At 42.0% G+C, this 11,063-nt stretch overlaps 1 long non-coding RNA gene across 1 annotated transcript; it reads left to right on the forward strand.

Annotated features, from left to right (window-relative positions):
- Positions 1-561: 561 nt before the first annotated feature.
- LOC134034003 (uncharacterized) lies at positions 562-10,441 on the forward strand. Its single transcript, XR_009932182.1, has 5 exons — positions 562-627; positions 8,617-8,745; positions 8,947-9,145; positions 9,295-9,632; positions 10,154-10,441. It is a non-coding gene; the product is annotated as an uncharacterized LOC134034003 (long non-coding RNA).
- Positions 10,442-11,063: the final 622 nt, after the last annotated feature.

Here is an 11,063-nt window from a genome sequence, read left to right on the forward strand (position 1 = left end):
AGCAAAAATTACATTCAAAACCAAGTAAAAATTAGAAATATGTTGTGTAAGAAAGTTTTGTACGGCACCGTTCTGTCTGGAATGGTGGTGACTATATCGGTTTAGTTTCTGGGTTTTGAAGTAGGCTATTATAGAATGGAGAGAGTTTAACAAACACCTGCGGTCGGGAAGTCGGGTCTGGGGTCGCTCGGTTGGGGAAAAACTATGTCCGAACAAGAGCTGTTCGGACCAATCAAATTGTCAGGGCGGGCTTTATATGACGATGGACAGATGATCAACAGTAACGTAATCAACCACATCACCAAAGAATCCTTGGGTTGAATTGAGTTTTCAACAAACAACATACTACGTTGCTCTGATTGGTTGTAGGTCTATCCAATTGAGTGAAGAGGCCTTTTTTTCCGGGTTCGGTTGAAACACGCCCCATACTCACAGCCCAATGGAGCGGTATCAGACTCATATTCTGACTAGAATTATGAGTATGACAACGTCAGGCTAGGTTAATGCTGTTGTCTCGTTGAAATTAGTCAGGTAGGCAGTGACGTAAATTCCTAGCAGGAAGTTGGATTTGCGATTCCCTGAAGGTGGCGCGGTAGACAACAGTGCGTGGTGGTGTATAAGGAATCTGTAAGTTTCGGATGTAATAAGTAATAAGACTATAAAATACTGCCATTAAATAGTAGATCGAGGTCTGAGTTCAATAAATAGGTATAATAGATGGTTTTGTAATGTGTTAGTGATACATTGATGGAGAAAGATAACGTGTTGGCACACTTGTGCTAATTAGCAACGTTCCATGTGGCAACGTACGGCTACATGCCTTGGAAATGTTAAATCTGTTTTCATAATGTGTTGCATTGTATTCAGAGGTTTTTGTAGAATGATACTGATAATCGATTTATTTTCTTCACGCATCGAACTGTGAGCAGACGTTTGGATTTGCGTGATAACTTTGGTCGTGTTCAAAGTTCAACTATTGAAGTGCCACTACCTTATTTTTGATCTGTATTTTGTTTGGGTTTATTTCCTTTGGTTACAGTTTCTGGGTTGTATCTTTAGTCAGGCACTTAGGATAGAGAGCATACTAAGGTGTACTGTGATAAAGAAAAGAACACTGTAAGGAAAAGCAGTAGAGCATTTATACTTTTTTATTTTATACTTTCTAACTATAAATATACCAACCCACACATTATTTGTTTCCTGTGTGTCTTTCCCCGGGTGACAACACTTATTAGAGCTATGTTTTAATTCCACAACAAAAATTCAAAAGCCTATCAAAACATGCCGTAGATTTCTTTTTTTCTTCGTCTTTGTACGTCTGTCCACTTCAAATGAACAAATCCATACTCTTTCTTTCTCTGCCTTTTCATGTGTTTTCAGGAGTTGGCAGTGCGATTGATTACCACTCCATAACAGTCCCTGGACAAGACACGACGAGCAATTAAGTCCTCTGTGGGTTTCACGTCGATAACGATATTACTAGGAACTGACAAGAATAGTCTGACCATTGCAAGTTGTTGCTGTTTGTTAACACACATAGTTAACCTTTATGTATAACATAAGGTCACACTGGCTCCACCGGATTGACTCACCTACTACCGGAAAATCGATTTTGCTCAACTTGGACCAAATGGGTTGCCTCCATCTTGGTCAACAAACGCATCCTAGTCTTGGTTTTCGTCTAACTGCAAGGCTCTGGTGTTCAGCTGTACCGCCAAAATTACTTGTTCACATTCTCCTAAAATGAGTTCAGTCAAGACACTCATGTTTTGATTCCAGCATTTACTGATAACCATAGACATGAAAATTGATTTGACTTGGGGAAGCACTTCCTGCCTTTAAGCATTAGCGAGCAACATACATAGAATATTGGGCAGGGAGCAAATAGAGAAACAATCCCGCCCAATGGCCAGAGAAGGGGGAGATGGGGATCGTGGAGGGGGGCAGCAGCACAATAACAGTGTACGAGTATCCATGCGGCATTATTCCGTCTTATCGGACGTGGTCCAATGGGCTTGAAGCAGGTTAACACGTGTAGTTGATGAGCGGAATGACACGCGCTGCCCGAGTGCCATGCCTGGACTAGGCTTCGCGCATTTCTTTGCAAACTTCAGACACCCTCCGTGTCATTAGGGATACATAGTGAGACTACTACCCAAGTGAAAATATATTAAACCAAAAGTTTACTTATGATTTATAAGTACAAACGTATTTACTGAGTTATGGCCTACATAAAAAACGTACAAATTAAAGTAGCCTACACTTCCAACTGTGTGGAAAAAGATTATAATCTATTACAATAGACTGAGAATGTATAAATCTTTCATTTTATATATTTAATTCATACATTTAATGTAAGTAGGCTATACTCGTTCTTTACGTTTGGGTGAGTGCCGACTCCAGCCCATCCAGAAGTGTCAAGTACTGAGATATTACACAGTAGGAGATGATGAACCGTAGACTGTGGTCCTTAATACACTCTAATTCGTAACGTCTCACAGACTCTTAACCCTTGTGTTATCTTCGGGTCATTCCCATCAGTCATTGTGACCCACCGTCGTATTGAGACAACTTTACTGCATACAAAAACAAAGTGAAGCATTTTCTTTTAACCATCGGGCTGTCTCAGACCCCCCACATTGCGAAGGTTAAAAGAAAATTATTTGTTTTTGTATTGGGTAAAATTGGGTAAACACAACGATGGTTCGTTATGAACCTTTGGGTCATGTGACCCGAAGGCAGCACAAGGGTTAAGAGATTGTGACCCCTGAATATAGCAATATGTGTTTTAAATATGTTGGTGATATTTGCTGTGCCCCTTCGTTAAATGATTTGTATGAACAGTGAGTCACTCAGGATGAACTCACACTCTCGCCTCCTACTTTGTTACTGATGTTAGGACTTTGCACTTCTGGTCCACAATCGTTTAATCTGTAGGCTACCTCCTATTCAGTATTCACTATTTGTATGTTTCCTTAGAAAAGGGTCTGCTAAATGAACAAAATGTCAAATGTAACACATGCTTTCAGAAAGTAATTGGGTCACACAACTGCATACAATATGAAACCATGTAATACATAATGTACACAGTTGTACATTAGGTGAGGTAATTATAACGACCTACAGTAATGAAAGGTATGTAAAAAAAAACGTGTTCTGTGGTAGGCTACATAAGTGTAGACATTCAACTGGATTAAGTGTTTATAATTTACGAAATGTCTCTAAAAGCCAACGTTGTTAGAAACAGCTTTAACTGTCTACCGTTTTTATATTTCTTCATTTGTTGATCTGTAGCTTATTAAAATTGTGTACCCAAGATTCATGTTCTTTTTACTGATTATGCAATTCTAATCATGACACAGAGAGAGAGAGAGGCAGAGACAGCGTGGGGAAGAGAGAGATAAAGATACAGAAAGAGAGAGACAAAATCAGACACATCAGAAGCAGACTCAAACATTTGGTAGCCTTTTCATCCCACCTACCAGAAAACATTAATCAACTATTGATAGATCGGGATGATACATCAGGGGCGAGTCATGAAATACATCAGTCTAAAAAACAACTCAGAACAGACGACCAAGTAACAGGAGATTGCAGCCATGATTCATTAGTGTCATGAATCCTTGTAATGGAGCATTTCATTGGCTGCTGAAGGCCGTCAGCTGGCGACAGAGAACATTCTACACCACACTTCTCACTCACACAATGCTCCAGATGGAGTCAGACAACTTTCAGACAAGTCTTTTTTTGAGAAACAGGAAGAATTAAAAGGATGAAGTACGCACCACAATGTAGCATCTTGACGAGCGATGAAGAATAGGACCGCTCGATCCGCCATTCCATGTATTCAGTCCTTTGAGGCAAGTTAGCGGCTTCGTAAAATCACAGTGATCTACACCAGTGTTCACAGTTACCATACCTAGACTTTTAGCGGGATCCCTGCCTGGTCTTCTTGCTGATGAGCACTTATCATGATAGCTGGGCTGGGCATATGAGAAGTTCCTCTCCTCATCAGCTGTGGTGAAGCTCCAGAGCTCACAAAAGGGAAATTCAAGTGTTTCATGTTTCTCTGCTCACACAATACAGCTCAGACCTAGGCCTTTCTCCTGAGTGCCCTTGGATACCACACATATGCCTGCCACCCTGCCCAATAATCAATAGGCTTCAACATGTTCGAGTAACTGTGTGCATAAATACAGAATAAGTCACCTTGAAGTGACGTAGTAACATATTCTTCTTAAAACATAATGGTTTGGAAACAAACCCCTTGCTTGTGGGGGAAGTCGATCCAACATGTGATGAGCATGGCGAGGAGACACGGAGTGTGACAACCAAGGCTTTCAGCAGTGCTATTGATCGGAATGATTAATTAATACTGTAGTGATGATGTTGTTGTTGCACTATATCTGGTTAACAAAAACACACCACAACATACAGACTATTGAAATACTGTTCGAACTGTGCCCTTCTGATCCGTAATCTTTTCCTGTCTTTGTGTCGCTTTGGGTAAAAGCGTCGGCTAAATGAATAAAATGTAAAGCTTTGGTGAGGAGAGACGGTAGAGGGATTCTACCACAGTAAACAATCAATTGTTAGTTTCTACTCTCAATTTTCATTCTCTCTTCGTTGGCTGTAAAACTCATCCTCAGGTCTGAAATACAGCTGTACGCTTCCTGTAGTTAAATTACTTTTAGGCCCATTTGCATGAATGTGGGTCATGGATCAATGCAGATAGAATTACTCGCCTCTCTAAAATGCTAGTGGATTTGGTAACAAACACTAAAATCTGTCACGTTAATGGATGTTTTTATTTATTTCATTTGCTGGCATGTGGTGCAGGTTCAGAGTCTAGGCCCTTTCTTGAGACAAATACTCTGGGCTAATTAGCACCCCGGGGAGAGGAAATGAGCCTCCATATGCTACAGCCAATCAGAGCACTCCATGAATGAACTAGTCATCGTGTCTGACTCCGGTTGATGAAGAGACAGTGAGGCCAGAGCATAAAGCCCTGGCGAGATACACTGGCAGGCTGATAGGATACATTTTTAGCCTAGCTTAGTCCCGTTGCGCCAAGGTCATAGGTCATCTTTTGGACATTTCTCAGAACGGCGCTCGGTTGTGGCTATGTGATGGTAACAGTGTCTTATGTAGGACTTGTGCATTTATAAGACAAGAACATGGAAACGATTCAGAAGTGCATTCCATGCAGACCTCCGCAGGCCTAATGTGTCTTAGGTGAATTTCTTTCCAGACTCAAAATGGTCTGGTTTGGCCGTGCGGACAGTGAAACAGCTAAGCAACGGAAGGTGTGTAACGTGTCATCAGACTGACATCTCGTGGAAGCATAGAAAAGCCACTTGATCCAAAAACAAAAAGAAGAGGGAAACTAATAATTATTTGAATATGAGCTGTGGAGTCCACTCAGCGAGGACTCCCTGCTGTGTCGTCTCCGTGGAAACTGGTGCCAGTGCGGTTCAGAGGACGTCTGCACGATCCTTCATTCTCTGTCACCTTGCCGTGTCCCCTATCACTGGAGCGTGACGGGGATGAGGCCAGGGTGGGGATGATTTAACACAATATTTATGTTAAAGATTTATTGAGGCTCCCAGAGGGCCGTCTGTCAAGAGTCTGAATGTGACATGAATCTAGGGTAAATGGACTGAAAATTAGGCCGCATCCCAACGTATTACAATTCGAGAGTGCCCTTTTGGAGAATAATCGTTTGTTCTTGAAATATAGCTCAGAAGATGGATGAGCACACTGCAGTGCAGTAATGTGGTACCTGATTGTTGCCCGATTATAGAATATTGTGGCTGGGAACACAGGCCTTGACATGCATACAGATGGAAAGTTTATATGTGTTTTTGGTTGGGTGGTGACTTGTTGTCTTGTCCGATACTGACATGCAGCAAATCAACTAGATTCTGTAGGTATTAACTGCATACCATCCTTTCAAATACAATATTGATTATTTGTGGTTAGAAGTACCACATTACTGAGTCGTAAAAGGGACTGTTAGACTGAAACCAAAAATCAAAATCACAGAAAAGGCTAAATCATTTGTAAAATGTTGCATAATGCAGTCAGCCTGTGTCTACTAAGCTTCACACCTAATCTGTACAGCATATAAGATTCGGCATGTGAGCCTTAAGAAGAATTCTAAAGTGAAAGGATGGATACTAATTAGGGAGAGTGGAGATAAAAGGCGATCGCTCGTAATTGAGGTTGGCAGCAGGGTTCTGTCATCTGCCTTTATTAAAGTTTTGCATGCGAGGGGCAGAAGCACCGTTGACAAGCCCAGAGTCTTTTCATGTGTGAATGGTTCACCCCTTCATCAAACAAACTTTGAGTCCTGTCGGACTAGCGCGTCTCAAACCTCATTTACACCTTTCAATTCCTTGAAAAGGAACACGAGAAAGTATTTCAAAGCAGTTTGGTCGTTACCTTGTGAGCGACATCAGTTAAACTGGGATAAGGTAATTGTTCGGAGACACGAGTATTCCTTAGGGGACAGTGATCGGGAGATGAGTTTGTGACATGTAGCCTACAATCTCAGTCTTTGTGGTTTATCCTCTCGTCTCTTCCATGGCATGGCCTTGTTGCTCTTTAATTTGTTTATTTTTCTTCATTAGTCCGTGTGTGTTCTTGTGGTTGTCATTGGAAAACATTCCAGCTACCCCAGAGTTTAACCGGAAGTAGTGCAGTCTTTCACTCTCCCATAACATTGAAAATGGCCTTCTCAGATTTGAGTTGGATGTAATTGTGTTGAACTAAGAGGATTTGGCTTCCGATGCTGAACTGTTCTGCTGTAATCATCCACTGAAGGATGTCCCTGGGCGAATTATGATTATCCTCTGTTAAGTGACTTTTGACTTTAGACACATTCCTGAAATGAAAATTCCACTCCTTACAGTCAGAATAAATTGTTTGACTTTACTGAAGCCGCCTGCTGTTTATTTGTTATACATTTGACAAGCAGGGTGTAAATTCACCCTTTGTGTTAGCATATAATTATTAAGAAAAAAGTAATTTATCCGTGAATACAGGGGAGTATTGGCATGGATGAATTGAGTTAATATGATTTTCCGGCCATTAGAAGATTTAAACATTAATAACCCATGCATTAATCTTCCTAACCAATTGCCTGGAAAGCTGTACCAATTGATCCATCCAGACACATTCACACACACACACACACACGTGCTGTAGTTATCATCTCCACTACACTCACACACTCACTCATTTATATACACACACACACTCTCACACGCACACACACACAGTAAAATAATGAAATGCCAACTGTGTTTCTCTGGCCAGTCTCCATTGTAATCAGTGACCACTGAGTGCAGTCATTATGCTGCAGTCATTAAACAAAAGGATTACTTTTTGAAAAAAAACTTTTACTGCAGTTAACTGTGCCAAACCCCCACGTTTTTTTTCTGCATAGGTGATTACTTGAATAGATGGAAGGGGTTTTGTCTTGCAGAGATTGTGAAATTAAATTTGAAATGAAAGGTGAAATAAATTATTTAAAATTAAAATATAAACACAGGGAAAATCATGCACAAACTAGAAGTGTTATCTCAACAGCAATGACTTATTGCTATTTTCAAAATAATTCATATTACTCTTATTCTTAGAGAAGAGCTAACCAGAGGTGATAGTGTTTAGCTCATAGATAGTCCTATAGACAGTCCTAAAGAGAGTCCTATAGCTAGTCCTATAGAGAGTCCTTTACAAAGTCTTATAGATAGTCCTATAGAGTCCTATAGCTAGTGCTATAAAGTCAATGGAAATACATAGAGATAGTTGGGTTCAGCACACTTTTTATACATATTTTTTGTACAATTCTAATATTTATTTCATAACAGACGAAAGAGTTGTCATTTCCTGATTGTTCTTATCAGTTCGATACCCCCCCCACCACCACCACCACTATCCCCAGACTCTCTCCAGCAATTTAAGGAGGCTAAATAGTAAACGGCTTGTAATTAAACCATGACTGGGTGGGTAATAGTTGAGTCTCACAGCCCCTAATTACTCTGAAGAGACTGTGAAACTCTGAGATAAAGACTTCAGCTGTGACATGATAGTAATTACAGGGAGGTTTGTGTAAGCTGTCATTATCTCATCAAGCTTTTGCATGATTACAAGGTACACTGCATGCACACATGATATCATTGTATTGTAGAGACTCAAGGGAATTCATTTAACAGTCTCGTCAGAGATGCCTGCCTCTTTAACTTAATGTTACCATGCGGTTTTGAGCCCAATGTTCTTGTGCCCCAATTAAGACTAATTAAACACTGAATACTCAATAAAAAATCCATGACATCCGGCGAGGAGAATATCAATTTACTGTATTTAAGGCAAAGACCTGCTAGTTGAAAGGTATAGTGTTATACTTTCTCAGTTCCTCGACACTGAAGACTCTTGTTCAACACAAATCAATACATCCGTCCATCAATACGTTCAAAGCCAGCGGTGATGGTTTAATTCTGACCACTCTGTGTGCAGCTACCTGTCCCTGTTGCATCTCTGTTTCACTGCTGATGAACGGTCCACCTGCTCCGACGACAAACAAAAAAACCCTGGTCCTTCTTACCTCTCCAGGGATGACCCGGCATTAAAAGCCTGATTGCGTCAGCTCTGGAGGACTCGGAGAGCTGGGAGCTCCATGCTCATCACAGGAAGATGGAGGATTCCAGGAAGAAACACAATTCATGGCATCCTGGAGAAATGGTGGTTTCACATGGTGTTCACATGTGGAGACTGCATGTATCGATCACAATGTACATTTGATTAAAACCATGTTTGTTTTTACACAACACCCACCACAGCAAACATCCGCCTCAGGTAACTCGAGTTCCACCCTGAGCTTTCATGAATTTCCTTCTTTTTTCTCTCCCCCTGAATGTAATTCTCACCACTTTTGTCGTGAAGGCTCCACGCGCCTCTGTGAAATGAATCCGTAACCTCCTGCTCTTCTCAATCACGCCATGAAATTGAGAGGCGACCCAGGATGCACCCTGTCTGTGAACAGGATCCCTTCAACTGACTTCATCAGCTCCTGTAGTGTCAACTCAGCCTTTGATATCAACTAAGGAATAAGAACACAGAACCTTCCAGAGTCCTTTGCAAGGTGATAATTACCCCCCCCCCCAAAAAAAAAAAAAGAAGAAATACAACCAAAAGGTTCCAGGAGATTTATACGTAAATGTCTAGTTAGTACCAAGACTGATGGGAACATTCAGTGTTTAACTTGTCTTGACAATGTCTTGAACGATCAAGGTCCAGTGAGGGGCTTCCAATCCCTGGCTGGCCACCCAGATAAAGGAAGTGACACTCACAGACTGGGGCGGCGAGAAGGAGATAAGAAACCATCAAGTGAAAGCGTTTAAGGACTGTGGTAGATCTGCTGTAAGCACCCGAGCCTGTTCTGGTCGGTTCGTTCAATCAACAGTCCGTATCTCTTTCTTTATCGCAGCAGACAAGCCGGACGAAAGCAGACCGAGGGAAAGAAAGAATCAGTCTGCGTTCACTCGAGTCCATCGCTCACCCATGCTGAGCAAGTGTTGCAGGGTTTAGAGGGGCGGGGGTGAAGAGATGGCTGGCCGAGTGAAGAGAGTGTGAGTATATACCTAATTACTCAGACCAGAGGGTCATGACAGCTGCTGAGGAAAGAGCTGTGCTGTTGGACACCCTCAAACTGCACCAAATAAACTAGCAACAAAGCGAGACTGTACTGTGCGGATATAAGGCCCGGCCGATGTTTTATTTTGGGATATTTTGGGATATATATATTAACTAGACAGTTGGAGAGAGACAGGAAAGCAGGGAGAGAGGGGGGGGGCATGCAGGTAATGGCGTGAGCTGGATTCAATGCAGTGACTGCTGCAGCATCTGTGGATTACTGTGGCATAAATGCTGACATATATTATATTTAACATCTTAAAACTCTCATAAAGCCATGTCTATTTATAACCCTGCTTCAACGTCAACACGCATAGGGTATCTGGGCCTCGTGAAACACATGCTGAAAACATCCTGAAGTCCACGGGATGTTTGTTGGCCTGTTAAAGAGCTTCTTTCCCACGTAGGTAGGCTCAGTAATAAGCACAAATGACTGTACAACTCTTATCGCAATTAGGTCATCCAGGCAGATGAGTCCCAGCGCTCTTCTTCTTTCTTCTGCGTCTCCGTCCTCTTCTTCCACCTGCGGCTGACCCATCCCTTAGAGACGCCACAGAGTCCAGAGATGAAAGAAAAAAGGAAAAAAAAAACAAGAGAAAAAAGCTTTTAAGTTGGCCCATCCTCAGAAGATCTCACATGAAAGAAGCAGCAAAGGAATCTCATCCAACACTTCACCAACCCAACCCTGGGAAGGGTTAAGATGCAGATTAGTTCCGCTTCACACCCGGTCCTAACTAGACTAACGTGTGGGGCTGTCTGAGGACAGGTGAGGACGGTTATCCACCAGGTTGTCTACTGTGGCTTGTGTTGTTACTAGCTCGTGAGTGCATGTTCGTTTTCCATGTGGCATCTCACCTCCTCACCTCACTCATAATCAGATGAGAAGCTGCTGGATGTACCTGGTAAGAATTCAATGTTCTGGCTATTGACTGGGTTTCAGCAGAATCTCTTTCTGTATTAGGATGCTAATGTTGGAAGCTGGAGGCTCATCTGAGATCAATAGCTTACAGACCAGTCTCTCTCTCTCTCTCTCTCTCTCTCTCTCTCTCTCTCTCTCTCTCTCTCTCTCTCTCTCTCTCTCTCTCTCTCTCTCTCTCTCTCTCTCTCTCTCTCTCTCTCTCAATCTCTGTCTCAATCTCTCTCTCTCTCAATATATCTCTCTCTCCCTCTCTCTCTTTCTCTCATTGTTTCTCTCAATCTCTCTCTCTCAATATCTCTCTCCCTGTCTCTCTCCCTGTCTCTCTCCCTCTCTCTCCGCAAGACAAAACCAGTATATCGGCACTGAAATTATTATGGTTGCAAATGACCTATAGCTACATGGGGTCACCCCGCAATCTGTTTGTGTAAACAAAACGATCTGGACAGTG

This window comes from Osmerus eperlanus, chromosome 14 (assembly GCF_963692335.1).
Source record: "Osmerus eperlanus chromosome 14, fOsmEpe2.1, whole genome shotgun sequence".
Classification (NCBI taxonomy): Eukaryota; Metazoa; Chordata; class Actinopteri; order Osmeriformes; family Osmeridae; genus Osmerus; species Osmerus eperlanus.